Source organism: Nomascus leucogenys, chromosome 8 (genome assembly GCF_006542625.1).
Source record: "Nomascus leucogenys isolate Asia chromosome 8, Asia_NLE_v1, whole genome shotgun sequence".
Taxonomy (NCBI): domain Eukaryota; kingdom Metazoa; phylum Chordata; class Mammalia; order Primates; family Hylobatidae; genus Nomascus; species Nomascus leucogenys.
The window spans coordinates 103,248,131-103,266,913 of record NC_044388.1 but is presented as its reverse complement, the minus strand read 5'-3'; the positions used below and the strand labels follow the sequence as shown (position 1 = coordinate 103,266,913).

The 18,783-nt window shown below is 50.0% G+C and overlaps 2 protein-coding genes across 10 annotated transcripts in view; one reads left to right on the top strand and one right to left on the bottom strand.

The window, feature by feature from the left end:
* The window catches only part of RALGPS1 (Ral GEF with PH domain and SH3 binding motif 1), a 300,052-nt gene that overhangs the window by 84,541 nt on the left and 196,728 nt on the right, over positions 1-18,783 (bottom strand). The gene's annotated exons all lie outside the window — the stretch shown is intronic.
* ANGPTL2 (angiopoietin like 2) overlaps positions 16,154-18,783 on the top strand; it is a 35,789-nt gene continuing 33,159 nt past the window's right edge. The window contains exon 1 of the mRNA XM_012509084.2: positions 16,154-16,685. The gene's annotated coding sequence lies outside the window, so the exon portion shown is untranslated. The remainder of the gene's footprint in view (positions 16,686-18,783) is intronic.

The following is an 18,783-nucleotide window of genomic DNA, read 5'->3' as shown; positions in this document are numbered from 1 at the left end:
ATGCTGACACCCCCACCCCAACTGCTATTCAGAGCCCAAGGCAGACGCTCCAAGTGCTGGGTCATGCCACTGGTCATTGGGCACCATCTCCTGACAAGCTTCCACTACTGGTCCTGTTTGTATGGGCATCTCAGCCGGCACAGCTGGGCACAAGGTGGGTTGGGTTCATGAATGTTTGTGCCACTGCTGAACAAGAGGCCCCATTCCTGAAGAGGAGAAGATGGGGTGGCCTGACCTGGGGAGTCTGCCTCGGACCTGGCACTTACAACTTCCTGAAGCCTCACTAGTCAGAGTGACCCAGGAATGGCAGGTCAGCAGCTTCTGGAGATGGGAACATGGGTGGCTTGTCAAAACTCATACCTCACTAGGTCTGCTGTGTGTCAGCACAGGACTACGTGACCCACCTTCTGGCCAAACCTTCCTCTGAGGCAGGGCGAGCCCAGACAACACACTGTTGGCCCTGAGGTCTGTCCCTGGCTTCCAGGAAGGATCATCTTCCATCCCTTCTAAGGACAGAGCTGAGGTGCAGGGGCCAAATTACAGGGCAGTAAATTACAAGGAGAGATAGAAGAATCAGGTAAATCCCAAACCAGGAATCCCCATCTCTGACAGGACCAGGACAGAAATGTGAAGAATTCTGATTCAGTGTGAACTAAAAATTACTGCTAATTAGAGAGCTATCTACCCCCCAGTAACAGTAACCCTAGTGTATTAATAATAAACTAGTGAGAATGGCTACCATGAGCTAAGCTCCTAATGGATGTCACACCAGGCTTTTTCTGCATTAATGAGCTCCATGGAGTCCTCACGCAGCTCTCTGAGGCAGGCACTTCCTAGATGTGGGCACTGAGACTCGGGGACACCCGAGGTCACACAACTAGCCAGGGCGTGTGGAGATGTGGACCTAGACTCTCTGCCCTTCCATGGCTGACCTCCACAGGATTCTGTGGCTCTGCAGGGCTGATGACTGGCACCAAGGGCCTTTTCTTTCCAGGAGTTTCTTCTATAGAGTATGTATAGCAATTGTGAGCTTGCCCAACACCTATTCCCTGGAGTGGTGTGTGCCCAGGATGGTTCAGGGTTCTGCCTCTTGCACTGTCACTGTGGTTAGTGAAGCCCATTTGCCCTCTGTCATCCAGACTGTGGGAACCCTGGAGCACTCCTCATTCTCACTGGTGGGTTGATGGCCACAGTGCTCAATAAGCACTTACCAGGCTGAGCAGGACCTGGGGTTCTGGCCTCTCTTCCCAGCTCTTCCTTACTGACAATGCAGCCACGGACAAATTGCTGCCTTTCTCTGTGGCTTAGTTTCCTCACTGATAAACGAGGGGGATGGAACTTCCAGCTTTAACATTCAAGAACATTTTGATTCCAGAGATTGGAATGCTACACCACATAGAGCATAAGTCTGTGGAAATGAACACATGTTCGCTACCCGGGGAGGCCTCCTCATTCTTCGGCCATGGCCTACAGCATCCCTGCAGAGCCGAGCCCTCCTGCCTTCTGACAGGATTAGCTCTCCCATTTGCGGTTCTCATAGGCCCTTGGCCGCTCCTTTGTGATAATCAGTCACTTTGTAACTGAAGGACTCTAATCATACTGATATTAGTGGCTTCCATTCTCTGAGGGCTACCTGTGAGCTCAACACATATTATCTCCTATTTACAGACGAGGGACCTGGGCTCAGAGATATCAAACAACTTGTTCAAGGTCAAATGGCCATATCCATCTAACACCTTAGCCTCTACACGCTGCTTGCTCAATACATGTCCCCACCAGGCTGCAGGTCCAGCAGGGTCAGAGCCCACACCTGCTCTGCTCACGCCATGTATCTCCCTAGTGCCCAGGTGGGGCACCAGTCTGAGGCCGTGGCTGAGGTAGCTGGGTCGCATGCTCTTCTCTACAATCAGGTGGTAGATGGGCAAAAAGAACAGCCATCCCCTTAGGCAACCTTGTCAAACAGGCCATTATCTCAGTCACCCATGCATACTTTCGGCTTTTTGTCAAACTCAATTCCTATTAATTGTGGGGTAGTTAAAAATATACCCCTCTCCCAAGGCTGAGGTTAAAATCTCTGACATGGGTCATTCCTGTGGCCATCTGTTCCCTGCCACCACTGAGGTTGCCTCTACACTGGAGTCTACCGGTTCCCATGTCTTGAGTCCCTGCTTCCTCCCTCCCAGGAGGATGACAAGAACAGAGCCGGTGGTGATGAGAATCTAGAGCAGTGTTAGCGCCCACTGACTCCATGTGATCAGAGGCAGAAAAGAGCTTGGGTTTGGAGTGAGGCAGACCTGAATCTAATCCCTGACCCTTAATCACTAAGACAAAGGTATCCCACCCAGAAAACCAGGTATGCACCAGGTCCTGTGTGATCACAATGAGGAGATGATGAAGGTGAGGTGATAGTGAGGAGAGCCTGCAAGTGTGGAATGCCTCTGGGGGCCAGGGCTGAGCTCAGGACTCCACGTGCTTCTGCTCACTGTATCCTGATGACAACCCTAGGAGCAGACTGTTTTAATCGCTGTTCCATAGACTTGGACAGTGAGGCTCAGAGAGGCTGAAGAGCTCTCCCAAGGCACACAGTCCCATGCAGGGAGCTGGCATGCAAACTCCACCTTCTGCAGTGAGTGAGTGGTGGAGGAAGAAGCCTCTGGGAGCCCCCAGCAGGGTCCCGGGAAGAGGGTGGGTGCTCCGCAATGCTCACAAGGCTCTCTGGCTCAGCTCCTGCTTTCTTCTTTCCCACTCTCTCACTTCACTAAATCATCTCTGCTGCCATAGGCCTCCCCCTCCCTGGCTGGCAGTGCCGGCAGGTCTAATGCATTTGGGTTCCCCTTTGGGTTGCAGCCAGCTGGAGCTCAGGGGGTGCTTCTGCCCCTTCCTGCCACTTCTCTCAGAGAGTGTGCAGAGACTCCTTGGGTAACCCTAGGCCTTCGGGCATTTGTGGAGGTTCAGGTGGCCAGACCACAGACTCACAACCTGGGGTCACTGGATGGCTGAGGTCGTTACTACTTTATTGAGGAATCTGGATCCACCAGGGGTATAAACACAAAATGCTTTCGTTCTCTCCAACACCCACTCCCCGACTATGCTATGTTGCCTCCCCTTTCCAATTTTGGGCAGCAAGTCCCTAAATGAAATCTAGGCCAGATTCTGTAACTTTGCAGTCACTTTCCATTATTAGAATAGTCTCATTTCAGGATTTGACACTTGGTTCTCTTTATCTGAAAACTTGACTCAAACGCAATTCAAAGTTCATCTTTGTTCTCCTTGCATGTCCCTTCCCCACAGTTATTTACGGCTCTGGGAGCTGGGAGGAGGTAGGATAGAGTTCTGCTCTTTACCAAGTCCCCTTGCCTTTGCCTTTGTAAACTTCCTCCCCTACCCCCTTCACAGACTCTAGCACAGCCTGGCTGGGGCGCACTCTCTCAAGCAAGATCTGCTCCCACAGGGGTTGTCCATCCGTGGTGGGGAGGGCCCCTGGTCTGGTTCCTTCGGATGTAGGTGGCTCCTGTCAAGCCGGTCCCCACAGAGGTGGTGATCTGGGTCTCCTAAGGTTGTCTTTGGCTTTGCCCTGGCCCCTCCATTGCCAAAGGGCACTCAAATCTTTCCCTGCCACAGGGGCACATGTCCCTGGCCCCTTCTCTGGGCTGGGTGTCCCTTGCTTGGTACAGCAGCCCCCTGGCTAGTCACAGCTCCAGCCCCTCTCCAGCCTCTGTGCCCCTTCACATGGACCCACAGTAACTTCTTGGCTCCATGTGGGCCCATCTTGCAAGGGCCACAGAGACAGGAATGAGAGGGTGGAGCCCACTTCTTCCCAGATACTCAAGTCCTTCCAAGGCCTCGTGACCCCATGGGTTTCTGCTTTCAGAAATCTCTATAATAGAAACAGGCACCAGTTTCTATGTTCAATGTGACCCAAACTCCAGGGGCTACATGTCAATCTCCCTCCCCAGAGAGGGAGAGAGGACTGAAAAGACAGGGCCCCTCTTCTTCCATGCTCCTTGGTGGGCTGAAGGTCTATAGCTCATCACATTCAAGTGCCCCAGGCAGCAGGCCCACCTGTCTCATCTCAGCACTACACTTGCTGCAAGTCTAGGACCCTCTCTCTTCCCCACAGTGCCCATCTTGGACTCACTGGGCCGGAGAGGCAGTGGAGAAGGAATTGAGCATGGGGGTTGGGCAGCGAACCATTACTTTGGTTTTATTCTGACAGACATTATATGATTACTCTCAGCTGTTCAGAATCTCTGAACAGTGAGCTATGAGTTTTTAAAAATAAAAGGGTAAGACATTTATTTTTATTTAATATAAGCAGCATGTTTCACAGAGACTGTATACATTGCAACAACAACAACAACAACAAAATCAAGATCTGAGTCAGTTTAGGCAGCAAGACCTTGCTCTGTAACCCTGGCAAGATTTTTCTCTTTTCTAGGGCTTGGTTTCCTCATCTATATAGTGGAGATTAGAATCATCATACCCATGGTGAGGCGTGATGGACAGCAAGAAATGAATTAACAAAGAGCTTCACATCATACTCAACTTCACAGTAGGCATGGCTGCTATTATTACTGATAGATTTTTTCAAAACCCAGAGCTAAGAAGAGGTAATGAAAGGGGTCTTAGGTGGGGAAAGGATCCAAGCCACTGGCTCAGTGTCCTCCAGGCTGCTCCCAGCTCTGCAGAGGAACCTAGCATAGTGCCAGGCACACAGCAGGCCTGTAACACGTATTTTGTTGAATGGGTGATGTCCTCTGAATTCCAGGATTCTATTTATCTGCTGCTTATCAGAGGTGTTCGGAATACAGATTTAAATTGCATTTAGTCTAGCAACCAAAAGAGACTGTGGGTCTTTAAAAAAACAAAGAAGGAGAGACCCCCCTGTGTGTGGAGGGTGGGCAGCCATCCCATCCTGGCCAGGCAGGAGCCAGCAGCTGTCTCCCGGCGCCTGCCGGAGCTGGATGACGGCCGTGAATATTTTCTTTCTTACGTGAAGCTCCTCTCTGTGTGTGCTGAATCACAGCATTCACGGGGGGGAGCGAGGACAAGAGCATTTACTAAGTAGATACTGGGCATTACCCGGAGCAGCCTGGGAGGCAGGGGCAGGGGACTAGGCCGGGCCAACACTCAGTCAGGAAAGGAGCATCTGACACCCACAGTGGGTGCTGGAGGCCCAACGATGAACACTCTGACCACAGAGACCGGGCCCAAAATAGGCCGAGCGTCTGGGGTGTCAGCTGGGATTTGCCCCTTCCAGCAAGTCACGGCTTAAGCATTCTGTTTACCAAACGTTTCTGCACACATAGAAACCAGGATAGTTTTGGTTCCACGTTAAAGAAAATGGAGATGGTCCCCCCAGGGTGGATTTTGAGGTGTTGGAAGCTTCTCTGACAATGCTGGGAAGGAGGGCCAAACCTGGGGCTGCCCAGAGCGAGCCTGGCAGAGGAAGAAAGGCAAGGGCAGGCTGGCGGGTGAGTGGGTGGCAGGGTGGGGCTTGTCCCTACTGGGTCCACCCCACCCACAGTCCTGGCTGGCAGGTAGCAGAAAGGGGGTGATATTTGCAGGCGAAGGCGGCTCTGCAGAGGGGGACACCACCTCAGCATGCTCTCAAGCTTGCTGAGTAAACAAAACCAGCTGAGTCTGTCAACTCACAGTGAAGACCGAGCTGCGCTTCCAAGGGCTGCCAGGAAGAGGGGGTTTCCAGTGTCAGAAGCTTGAGGATCTTTCTTTATCCACTTTCCCTCTCTGCTAGGCTGCCCTTCTCTCCCCCTGGGGGCTGGGGCTGAGGGTCCAGGGCACCGGGCAGGGCAGCCTCCCCAGGGTGCACGGTGCCTCCTCCTCCCATTCCCTCCTCATGGGGCCACACTGCTCTCTCCACAGGCTCCTTCCCTACCCCTCTGTGAAGGTGGTGGGGAGAGAGTTAATGCTTACCATGTGCCAGCCACACAGTTAAGCACCTGACATGTACATGTCCTCAATGGTCATGAGAACTCTATGAAGTAGGTGCTTTTTCATCCCTGCTTTGCAGATGAGGACACTGAAGCATAGAGAAGTGACATGAATAAGGGCACACAGCTAGCATGCAGTGGGGCTGGAATTTGGACCTAAAAGTCTGGTTCCAGAGCCCACAGTCTATACCAGTACACTGGCCTTCCTGGCAGTGTGAGGATGAGGATGATGATGTTGATGATGATTATGAAGAAAAAATTAAGTACTTACTATATGGCAGGCACTTTGGATATTTTATATCATTTAATTCTCATGGCAACCTTACAAAATATGGGTATTATTTTTATAATCCCCAATTTAGAAAAGGAGAAATGAGGCCCATGTTAAGTTACTTGCTCAGGGCCATTCAGCTGGGAAGGGCAGGCCCAAGGTTCAAACCCAGGTCCCTTTGACTCTAGTACCCGGCGCTGCACCCTTCACTCATTTGTGTGACAGCAATGCTGACTGAGCACCCCTTGGTATGTGTCAAGCACCGTGCTGGGCACTGGAGACCCAAAGGCAATGAGGTGGCTGCTCCGCCCTTACAGCGTGCTGGGGAGGGAAGAACACTAATCACACCATCGTGTCAATAAACCTAAAATTCCAAGGCGAAGCAGAAGTATACCTAGTCTGAGCCCTGCTTCAGGTGTTTTGTTGTGGTGGGGGTAGATAATTCACAGAAGTAATTTCTGCAAGATGATTCATTACCTTTTCTTAACGTACCTTTTATTTCCTTTTCTGTTTCAGGAAAGCAATTGGAAATCAGGGACGTGTTAATGTAATCAGTCGAATGAAGCTTGTTTCACATTCAGACATCACAATGTGGCTTAAATGCTACATTTTCCCAGGGTCAATGACACTCAGAAGAGTGAAAGGGCAAGACAGCCAGCTCCCAGGAAATGCCTGAAAAAAGCCAAACCGCATTTTTCCTGCATGATACGTAACCAGGATCTGCACTCACGAAACAGCTCTCAGATGCAGGTTATGGTCACTGCCAGCCCAGTCCTGACTCTCCTTCATGGCAAAATCCTCTATCTCGAGGAGTAGTTCCCACAGCAAGGGCCTCATGTGAACTTGTTAGAAAAGCAAATTCCCGGGCCCCACCCCAGATTTACTGAATCAGAAACTGGGGGTGGGGCCCAGCAAACTTTGAACAAGTTTGACAATTGAAATTAACAAGTTTAACAGTTGATCTTGAAGTGCAAAAGCTTGAGAACCACTTACCTGGACTGAAGTGGTGAGTGCAAGGACCCGCCACTGACTGGGTGCCTGCTATGCATATCTCAAGCACACACCTCCATGAACCTTCACAATAGTTCTGGACATAAACAGGATGATCCTACAGATGAAGACATGAGGGTCGGGAGCCTCCCTAAGTTGCCCAACCTCGCATTGCTGGGAAGCGGTAGAGACTGAAGTCTGTTAAGAGTGTGGACTCTGGGTCAAACAGGCCCATGTCTAAATCCCGACTTTGCTGCTTACTGGCTGCATAGATGTAGACTCCCTCACCACTCTGAGCCTGAGCTACCTCATCAGTTAAAATGGAAGACGGATGAAGAGAACTTCTCCTGAGAGGCTCCGTTTTTGAGAATTCAATGACGTAATCCATGCAGGAGGCCTCCCGGTGCAGGCATGTGGTGAGTGTGTAACAGATGGCAGCTGTTGGCTGTTACATTAGAACAGAGGTCTTGCAAGCCCCAAAGACCCATGAGTACCCAAAATTGATGTGATCAAGTCCAGGCAGTGAGTCTCAGTTACTTTATTCACAGGAGAGCCCTTTAGACTAGTTTAGTGACCAGTTATTTTTATTTACAAATAACTCTTGTCAGATTTCTGAAATCTCAGCTGGGTGAGAAGCAACAAATCAGGAGAGGGATGAGAGGCTGCTAGGAAAGTAACAACAAACACGGCTGCCTGGGGCTTACACGGCTTCTGTCAACAGTGCCCTGCACCCCCACAGCCCACAGTCAAGCTAGTCTATTCAAGACGACTGAGTCACCAAGGAGCGGCCAACAGTGTAATTAGCCAAGTTTATGGAGGCGAGTGCACATATGCATGTGTGGGTCTGTGCAGAAACATAACAAGAATGAATACAAATTTTAAAACACTGTATGTTTAAAGAGATAACCCTGTAGCTTTCTAGCCAATTCAACTGTATAAAATGATGTGGTCCCCAGGGCCTGGAGAGCTGAGCCTTCTCCATCACATAGGCAGATAACGAAGAGGTTGAAAGGGCAGGCTTCTGGGTGCCAGACTGGCCAAAGGTCAACACTGGCCCATTGTGTGACCCTGGACAAGTCCCTTAACTTGAGCCTCAGTTTCTTCATCTGAAAACTGGGGAATAATAAAAGAACCTACCGTAGCTCATAAGGTTGTTGCGAGGATCAATAAGTGCTCGGTGAGTATTATGAATTATTTTTGGATATCAATCATGCACTGTCCTTCCATAAGCTTGCTTTCTACTATGTTAAAAGGATTCTTTTCTTTGGTTAAGCAGACTTCATATACAGGCTGCAGGCAAAGGAAAAGGCAGAGAAATACTTCTTTGACTAAAGGACTATTAGCAGTGAGGCTCTATGGCAGTGGTTCTGGGGACAGTGACAGATGTGCAAACCAAAAAGGGACAACTTAAAGGAAAGCTGTCCGGAGAGATATGAAATGACTGATGACCTTCAGAGGACCCAAGTGTATTAGAAACCCAAGATAACAAGGCTCCAAATTACTAAAGGAAGAAAGCCAGCATTTATTGAGCACCTGCTGTGTGTCTCCAATATTGCACTAGGACATCTGTACTCACATTGTCTCACTTTTTACTCCCGGCCATCTTGGGAAGGTGATATTACTATCTCCAGTTCTTAAATGAGAAAACTGAGACTCAGGAAGGATAGGTAAATTTCACAAGTTACAGGGCTAATAAGTGGTGGAGATGGAATTCAAACCCAAGCCTAGCTGACTCCTATCACTCGACCAAGTCACCTATGGTCCAACAGGGAGGGAGCTGGTGACACACGTGTCCTCACTCGCTTCCTATCTTCTCACTTCCTGTGGGCACCTGCCACAGGCCAGCCCTAACCCAAATCCAGAAGGTAAGAGAGCCCATAGAGGCAATCCCCACAGGTCAACCAGCATCTGGGCACAGGGCAGGGTGCCAAAGAGCAGATCCTGGGAGCAGATGAAGAATATTGAGCAGACAGGAAAAACAGATCCCTGGTCTCCAGGGTTCCAGGCCTCAGAGCCAGGATTACCCGGCCCAGCCCAGGGAGGGATGAGGGAGGGCAGTGGGGTAGTCTGGAGGCTGGCAGGGCTGAAGCAAGCCTCCTGCACTGGCTGCCTTTACTCCCTGCGGGGCCTATGTGGGTGCCCCTGAAACCCCCAACATCAGACCTACTAGTCAGAAAGCTCTCTGCCAGAAGCCCCTGTTGTCCAGCACCAGCACCTCTGTCTGGGGTGACACCACCCTGCTCTCATTCCTGGGAGGCTCACTCTATCAGTCTTTTGCCAGAAGCCCTCGTTTATCTAATCAGCTGCCTCCTTGGGTCCCAGGAAAGATAAACAAGGTCAGCAACAGCTTTGCTGCTCTTTGGAATGGGAATTTCAGCAGGTATCTGTGTAAGGGGGTTGGAATCCTCCCCCCACTGACTATAAAGCTGCCCTCAGTACCTTGTCTCCTGTTTGGGATATAGGTCCTGTCTGGCACAGACAATGTTCCAGAAGTGACAATATTTTTTAAAAATTTATATTGGATGGGAATTATTTTAAACAGCTTTGGAAAGCGTCTATGAATTTTTCGCTATGAAGAAACAAAGAAAACCAGCAAATGAAAATTAAATCTCTACTCTTGCCAGTCCTCAGTCTCTTCTCTTGGGGATGGGGCCATGCACCAGCTATGGTATGAGAGAGCTGGACACGCCCTAAAATACTGTTATGAGACAAAATGAAAACCAGTCAGCTAAAATTCTCAGCAAATTGTCTTTGGGCAAATTGACCTAGAGCCCAACTCTGGTGCTCAGATGGGGCTTAATATGAATATCTGTTGGCTGTTAGGTGACACCCACACTTGAGGAGAGATGTTGTCCTCACAGTCCCCTGGCAAGTGAGTTGAGAAGTCACACATGAGCTAACAACAGGCTCTCAAAGCTGCTTTGTACCCGAGCATGCATCCTGTTATGACTTTTGGATATACTTGTTTGGCCAGCATTTAACAGTCACAGTGTCCTCAAAGGGCTTTCCATGGTGCCTGGATATGCTTTGTGACACTGGACAGTAGCACCACCTTAGAATCGTCCCACAAGTCCAAGTCTCCTAACTTCTCCTCACCAGAGCCAAGGAACATGTGGTTCCCCCACCCGGCATGGTGCAGAGAGTCACAGGACCTGACCACGTGCCTTCAAGACAGGAGGGGACCAGCTGGCTCGCACTCAGTCTAGTGGCAGCTGTTTTATTAAATCTGGACCGATGGAGGCTTCTGGCAGTTCCACAGGCTTCTTGATGCTTGGACACTCCCCCAGACCTTTCCAAGGCCAGCTGACCAGGAGAGGAGGGGCTCTGCCTTTTGGCTCCTCGGCCACAGGCCAACCTCACTGGGGCCTTGATGACTAAAACTGCCACACTTCCTTGAATCTGACAAGTCATCAACTGTAAAAGCGTCACATTCTAGTAGGAATGAAAAACTATGATACACCACTGATGGTGAGAAGCATCTTGATTGGTCAGAGACCTTAAAACAAGAAGCAGCATGCTGGTATTAAACAAGAGCAACTTTCAGCACTGTTCACAATAGCAAAGTCTTGGATGCAACCCAAATGCCCATCAATGATAGACTGGATAAAGAAAATGTGGCACATACACACCATGGAATACTATGCAGCCATAAAAAGGGATGAGTTCCCGTCCTTTGCAGGGACATGGATGAAACTGAAAACCATCATTCTCGGCAAAGTAACACAAGAAGAGAAAACCAAACACTGCATGTTCTCACTCATAAGTGGGAGTTGAACAAGGAGAACACATGGACACAGGGAGCGGGGTGGGGGGCTGGGGGAGGGATAGCATTAGGAGAAATACCTAATGTAAATGACGAGTTGACAGGTGCAGCAAACCAACACGGCACATGTATAACTATGTAAAAAACCTGCACGTTGTGCACATATACCCCAGAACTTAAAGTATAATAATAATAAAAACAAGCACAATTTTTTTTTTCAGGACAATTCTGTTCCTCTTAGCTTTGATGCAGATTTTAATCACAGTCCCATTATTTCCTAGCTGTGTGGCCTGATACAAGGAACCTCACTTTGCTAAGTCTCAATCTTTTTGTTAGTAAAATAGAATAGTAATATTTCACTCATATGGTTTTAAAATGAAGTGATACCTATAAATGTTGAGCTCAATGTCTAGCACATCACAAGTTGCTACATAAGGTGCTCCAACAGGGCTTGTGAGGACAGTACATCTCTTTCATCTTCTAGTGCTCAGGTGGTACACGGAGATGTACCAACCTGGGATCTTGGGGTTGACATTTCCCAACAGACCATGATCAGAAGCAGGGAGGACAGACAACTGGATGAAGGATGACCAACCAACTAGGTTTATGGCAGAGCACCAACAGCAGCAGGGGTACAGAAGGTGTGGGTGAGAAAACAAATTCAATTGGGATATGGGGTTCCAGTTCCCTGAAATGGAGGAGTGGACTGTTTTGAACAACTACTCTGGTCAATAACAATTACAAACTCAGGACTAAAAAAATAAAAAAAAATTTAAAAAGACCTGCTTGAAATCACTGGAGAAGGAAAGCACACTAGAGCATTTCCCAGTTCATGGTGACACACAGAAGAATGAATCTAAAACAGAAAGCAGTAGTCTTACTGTGTGGGAAGATGGGAAAGAGGTTGGACTTTGAGGGTAGAAAGTGAGTGGGGAAATGCCAGAAAAGACAGAATTACAGAAGAGGAAGCCCCAAAATTACTATACCAATTCCCCTCAAATCCTTAGCTAACTCCTAAACTGTATACAAGTAGAGAGACTCCAAGGAGCACAACAGAAGGCAAAGTAATTTAACTGCCTGCTAGAACACAACTCAACATTCTTTAGAGCAAGACAAGAAAATACAGAGTCTTTCATGTATCACCCACAATGTCCAGTATGCAATAAAAAATTATAAACATGTGAAGAAGCAGGACAATATGACCCATAATCAAGAAAAAAAAAGCAGTAAAATCAGACTCACTAATGAGCCAGACGTTGGAATTAGTAGGCAAGGATTTTTAAATGGCTATTATAAATATGCACAGGATTTTGAGAACATGAAAGATAGAATGAATCAGTGGATATGGAATCCCAGAAGAGAAATGGGAATTATAAAAATAAACCAAGTGAAAATTCTAGAACCAAACATTATAGTATGACATAAAATACTTTAGATGAAATTAACAGCAGATTAGATGCTGCAGATAAAAGGTTAGCAAATGTGAAGACAGGAAGGAGAAGTGATCCAAACTGAAGCGTGAGACAAGATAAACAAATGAAGCTTCAGTGACCTGTGGAAGAAGAAGTGTGTAAATGGAGTTCTAGAAGGAGAGGGGAGAGATAATTGAGCATAAAAAATATTCAAAGAAATAATGGGCTAAAAATTCTCCCCATATCCCTATATTTAGTAAAAACATATAGGTCCAAGAAGCTCAGTGAACCCACATGGAATAAATGCAAAGAAAACCACACTTAGTCACATCATGGTCAAACTGCTGAAAAATCAAAGATAAAGAGAAAATCTTACAAGAAGCCAGAAAATAAAAGATCCATTATGTATACAGGAACAACAATAAGGAAGGCAGTTGACTTCTCATCAGAAACAATGTTGGTCAGAAGACCATGGAAAGACATTTAAAAAGTACTGAAGGTAGCAGGGAGTTGGGGGTAGGGGTGGGGTGGGGTACGGGAAAGAGTCAGTTTGGGATGTGTGAAGCTTCAAATACTGGTGGCACTCTGAGAATGCAAGATACAGCAAAACTGCCCCCTCCCAAGTACACCCCTCTAGGAAACAGTATACCTGCATCCCCTGACCCACCACTCCTCATATATACACAGTCTCCCAATAGACAGAAAAAAACCTGTAACTGTCAGGAAGGTGGTAAGACATGAAATCATTCTTACGAATTGTGTCATTTACATGAAGAATCTTTGTATTCTACCACCACGTAAACGTCATGCATTTTTCATCCTGATAAAAACTATAAAAAGGAAAGGAAGATTCATGTCTCCTCAAATGCTTTAGTCACATGATGCTTCTGTCTGACAGACAAGTGGAAATGTGGGAACGGTGCTCAAGGAGGTCAGGGGACACTGAGATCCAGGAGTCACCAAGTTAGAAGCATGCTGGAGAGGATCAGGGTAGGATTGGGGAGAAGTCTGAGGGCAGGAGCAGAAGCAACAGCAGGAATTTCCTGAGCAACCGCTAAATGCTGCAGCCAGGCGCAGGGCCGAATGCTTAAGCCCCATCATCTTACTCAATCCTCACAGTAACCCTGGGAGTAGTAGCATCCCCTTTTTACGAGTGAGGAAACAGAGTTTCAGAGAGAATAAGAAAGTTGCCCGAGATTAGTGACAGAGTTGTGATTTGAGCACAGGTCCCTCAGACTTTGAGCCATGGCTCTTCATCCTCCTCCAGCCAGCAGTTCGTTTATTCACTCCTCTGTACTGGGCTACACAAAAGGAGGGCTCTACATGGCCTGCACACACCCCTGCCTCAGGGTACTCACAGGCCAGTGAAGGAAGCAACAGAAACTACAAGAGCTTTTTGTTGAGCCTTGTACTAGACAGTGTGTGTTACACTTAACGTATCACATCTTACTTCATTTTCACAACAGCCCACAGCCCTGTGAGGGAGATCCTCATATCATCCCCATTTTACAGATGAGGAAAGTGAGGGTCAGAGCAACTAAATGGTAGAACTAGAATCTGACTTCCGAGCTCCACAGTGCCCAATGCCACCAATTTTGACTGCCCAATGCCACCAGTGGGGCAGGAGGTGTGCAAAGATGGACGGGGCAAGACACCCTGGTGCTCCTCCTCCACTGAGAGGATCCTAAGAACTTTGAATCGTGAAAACAACTTTCTTTTAGTAACCAAGGGGCTTGTACTGGACCTGTTACCAGAGGGTGGGAAAGTCCTAGGACACTTTGTAGCTCACATTAATCCAGTCTCCACTCAATAACTAATGTAGCCTTTAAAAAATAAAACCAAGTCTCAACACTGTCTTGCTCAAAACCTTTCAGTGGCTCCTTACTGTCTTCGGAATAAAGTTCCACCTCTCTAACAAGACCCCATCTTCTCTCCTCAGTCACAGTGCACTTCTCTCAGCTCCTCTAAAGGGCTCCCTCCAACTGCTCTTGCCCGAGTCTATCCCAGTTACTAATGCTGTGTAACAAATCACCACCAAAATTTAGCAGCCTAAAACCACCATGTATCACTGGGGCCTGTGGGTCAGGAATTTGGAGATGAAACAGTGGAATGGCTATCTCTGCTCCCCAGTGTGTGGGGCCTCAACAGGAAGACTCTACAGCTGATAGTGATGCAGCATCTGGGGTGACTCTGTGGCTAAGGGCTGGGATCATCTACAGGCATCTTTCCTTGCTCATGTGTCTGCGGGTGATGCTCCTGTCAGCTGGGACCTACACTGTGTGTGGCCTCTAGCTGGACATCTTAGGCTCCAGCTTGGCTCGGGGCTTCAAAAGCGAGTGTGCTGGTGAACAGGGCAGAGACTGCATTGCCTTTCCTCTCTCAGCCTCAGAAGTCAGGTGGTGCCACTTCCACCACATTCCTCTGGTCACAAGCAAGTCACAAACCCTCTCGGGTTCAAGGCGAGGAGCAGGGACCTCACTGCTCCATGGGTGAAGTGTCAGGGTCTCCTTGGGGACTGGAAGAGATTGCTTGGGCCATCTCTGAAAGAGGAATCTGCCACAGGGTTGAGAGGGGTGCCTGGTGGTAGGGAGGATGCCTAGGGGCAGGGAGAGTCCCATTAAAGTTTTTCTCCCAATTTGTTCCCAAACATCATCACCACCATCATCACTAAAACCTTTTTAAAAAAGCAAAGATACCACCAATATTTCACATGTTCTTGTCCAAGCACCGGGGCAAACTTGTACCCTGGGGCTCCCTTCCTGGTACCTGCCATCCTCCTACTCTCTGTATCCCCGCAGGGTGCCCGGCAGCAGGCCTGTCCTCCTGCACTGACTGTACCTTCTCCCAGGCTGCCGGTGCTGACACGTCTGGACGATGCTTGCATTGTGCGGTCCAGTGCCATCCTCTCCTTTCTGATTCTATCAACATTCACAGAGCTCCACCTATGCGGCTGGCTCCATGCTGAGGACTCTGATGGAGTTCCAGTGTTTGTTCCTAGAAGAGCCCAATAGGAGGTCACATTTTGATGAAAACATAGGCTAAAGAGGATCACAAAGCAGAGGCTCTGGGAGCAGGAGACCCTTGATCCACCCATCTCCAGAGTCCTAAGCTCAGTTCAAGGAGGTGTCCTTGACACTGTGCCAAGCTCCTTCCCATGTGACCTCACAGAGTCCTCGCTGCAGCTGTTGCAGGTAGATTACTAGTATTAATTAGCTCATTTACTGATGCATGGAAGGGATGCCCAGAAGAGGTGAAGTGAATTAATCAAAGCCACTCAGGTGTGAAGTCACAGAGCTTTCCCCCAGTGCTGCCTCCACCCTCAGCCTGTGGTATTTCCACCGTCCTAAGCCACTGCCTCCTGCTAACTTCGAGCAGCTCCGATGCCACAGCTTCTGTGTGGACAGCCTTGGACTCCCTTCCCCAGGGTTTAGAGATGAGAATGAGGCCTCCACGAAGGGCCGCTGATGGGGAGAGGCGCTCTGGGCTGAGCTGCCCCGCCCGCCAGCCTGGGGCTCAGTGGGGCAGTGCCCAACGAGGCATCCAGGGGGAGGACCCGCTGCCTGCTGCTCGCACGCACGGGGCTGCACGCACAGCTGGAGCGGATCTAAACCCATTCCCTGAGTCAAAGGGGAAGCGCTCCGCCTCGCAGCATGCAGGAGCTGCCTGAGCTTTGGAGAGAGGGCGGGCCAGGGAGCAGAGCTGGCCAGGCTGCCCGTGCCAAGGAAGGAGGGGGCCTGCCGAGGCCGCCAAAGCGGGCTGGGCGGGAGGGGCCAGGCCAGCTGGGGCCGGAGCTCGTGTGACATCACCGGGCGGCCCGCCTCTGTCTGGGGCTGAGGGGAGGCCCGGAGCCTTTCTGGGGCCTGGGGGATCCTCTTGCACTGGTGGGTGGAGAGAAGCGCCTGCAGCCAACCAGGGTCAGGCTGTGCTCACAGTTTCCTCTGGCGGCATGTAAAGGCTCCACAAAGGAGTTGGGAGTTCAAATGAGGCTGCTGCAGATGGCCTGAGGATGGACCCCAAGCCCCGGACCTGCCGAGCGTGGCACTGAGGCAGCGGCTGACGCTACTGTGAGGGAAAGCGGGTTGTGAGCAGCCCCACAGGACCCCTGGCCAGCCCTGGCCCCAGCCTCTGCTGGAGCCCTCTGTGGAGGCAGAGCCGGTGGAGCCCAGTGAGGCAGGGCTGCTTGGCAGCCACCGGCCTGCAACTCAGGAACCCCTCCAGAGGCCATGGACAGGCTGCCCCGCTGACGGCCAGAGTGAAGCATGTGAGGAGCCGCCCCGGAGCCAAGCAGGAGGGAAGAGGTAAGGGGCCAGCTCTGCGGCCATGAGAGGCAGGGGCGAGAGGCAGCCGCTGGCTCCGTGGCTAGGGCTTCCAGAACCCTGACCCTCCAGCTGGGGGTGTGTGCAGCCGAGTCTCAGAGGGTCACTCCCTGCTATCACTTGGAGCCAAACAAGGCATGTCCGGGGCAGAACCTGTGGACACTTGGTGGTGTTTGGGGGCACATGATCATGGGCTGGCATCTCGAGGACTTCATGAGTAAGCCTCACTCTCCTCTTTTGGACAAAGAGCCTTTGGGGTGCCGGCCGGCAGCTCCCGGCATGGCAGGGCAGCTGGGAGTGTGCGTGTGTGTAGGTGTGTGCTTAGAGGGCAGTGGACTGAAGAGCTGCAGAAGGCAGGGGTGGCCCAAGGACTTGGGTAGTCACTTTGAAGCTTTGGATTCCTACGCCCCCAGGCCGGGACAATGTGAGGCAATGGCAAGCGCTGTGCTGAGGTGCTGGGAGCCCCTGCTCAGAGAGTTACAGGAGCTGGGCTGCCTCTGCTCACACCCTCCAGCTGGCGAGGAGAGCAGACGCACCCAGCACGGGAACAGACGCATCACCCAGGGGCTGCTGCACTGGATGGTACCCTGGGTCTCCAACTGAGTGGATGTGGCCAAGATACAGGGAGGATGCGGCTTCCCTGGTACCCCCGCAAGGGGACAGCAGGGGCTCCACATACCAAGTCGCCTGAAAGCACTCAGTATTAGATAACATTTCCAAACAAATTCTTCACTGATCCTTCCCTTCTCCTTCTGTGATATGTGTGTCATGGGTCAGCTCTTGCCTCTGCTGTAGGATTATGAGAGCTCCCAGAGGCCAGTTCAGTTACTTGGAAAAGGATCTCCTTTCACCCCAGTCTCTGGGGAAAGTTGAGAATGCCACTTCCGAAGCCGGCCAAATGCTCCCCACATGTATTTTTCCAAATGGAGGCAGAGTAGGGCAGTCCTCATGAGTTGGCTTCAAATCCCAACTCTTCTACCTACTAGCCAATGGCTCTGGCAGAACACAGCCTTTCTAAACCTCAGTTTTCTTATCTGTGAAATGGGATAATAGTGCCCAGGTGGTAACAACGGCCAGAGAGTAACAGCTAACACTTATATTGCACTTACTCTATGCCAGACTCAACTTGTAGAATCCTCATGACCATCCTATAGCACAGGCATTATTATTCATCCCCGTTTTATAGGTGAGGAAACTGAGGTAAAGTAATGTGCCCATGGCTACATGGCTAGTAAGTGCCAGGACCAGGACTTGAACCCAGTGGTGTGGCTCTGGAACCACTCAACCACACCCTACTGCTTTCTAGGAGAAAGCTAGGCGCCAATGCCTAGGAAGGCCCTGGCTTAGTGCCTGGTGCACAGCAAACCCTGAGCAAACCTTGGTCACTGATGGTTACAAACCACAGCAATCAGGACTGGCACAGAGGGAAGGGAAGAGCAGAGACACAAATTCTTTTTTTTTTTTTTTTTTGAGACGGAGTCTCCCTCTGTCACCCAGGCTGGAATGCAGTGCAGTGGCACAATCTCGGCTCACTGCAAACTCCGCCTCCCGGGTTCACGCCATTCTCCTGCCTCAGCCTCCCGAGTAGCTGAGGCTACGGGTGCCCGCCACCACACCCAGCTAATTTTGTGTGTGTGTGTGTATTTTTAGTAGAGACAGGGTTTCACCATGTTAGCCAGGATGGTCTTGATCTCCTGACCTCGTGATCCACCCACCTCGGCCTCCCAAAGTGCTGGGATTGCAGGCATGAGCCACTGCACCTGGCCAGAGACCCAAATTCTTTCCCTGTTCTGGACATATCCTGCTAAGGTTTTCAGAAAATCCCACAAGACAGAGATAATACTGTGGCTACTACCACTGCCCACACTGGAGCGCTTTCCAGGAGCCTGAGAAGGGGGGGCTTTATGTCTGGGGTTTGGGTTTGGGGCCACCTGCAGTGTGCCCGCATCCTAGAAGTCCATACTAAGAAAAAGTGCAGACATATTAACAAAAGGATCTAATACCAACCTTACAGGAGGAAGGGCATCCTCCTTCCCACATGGACACTGCCTGTCTGCCTATCGATCTCCCCAGCAGAACC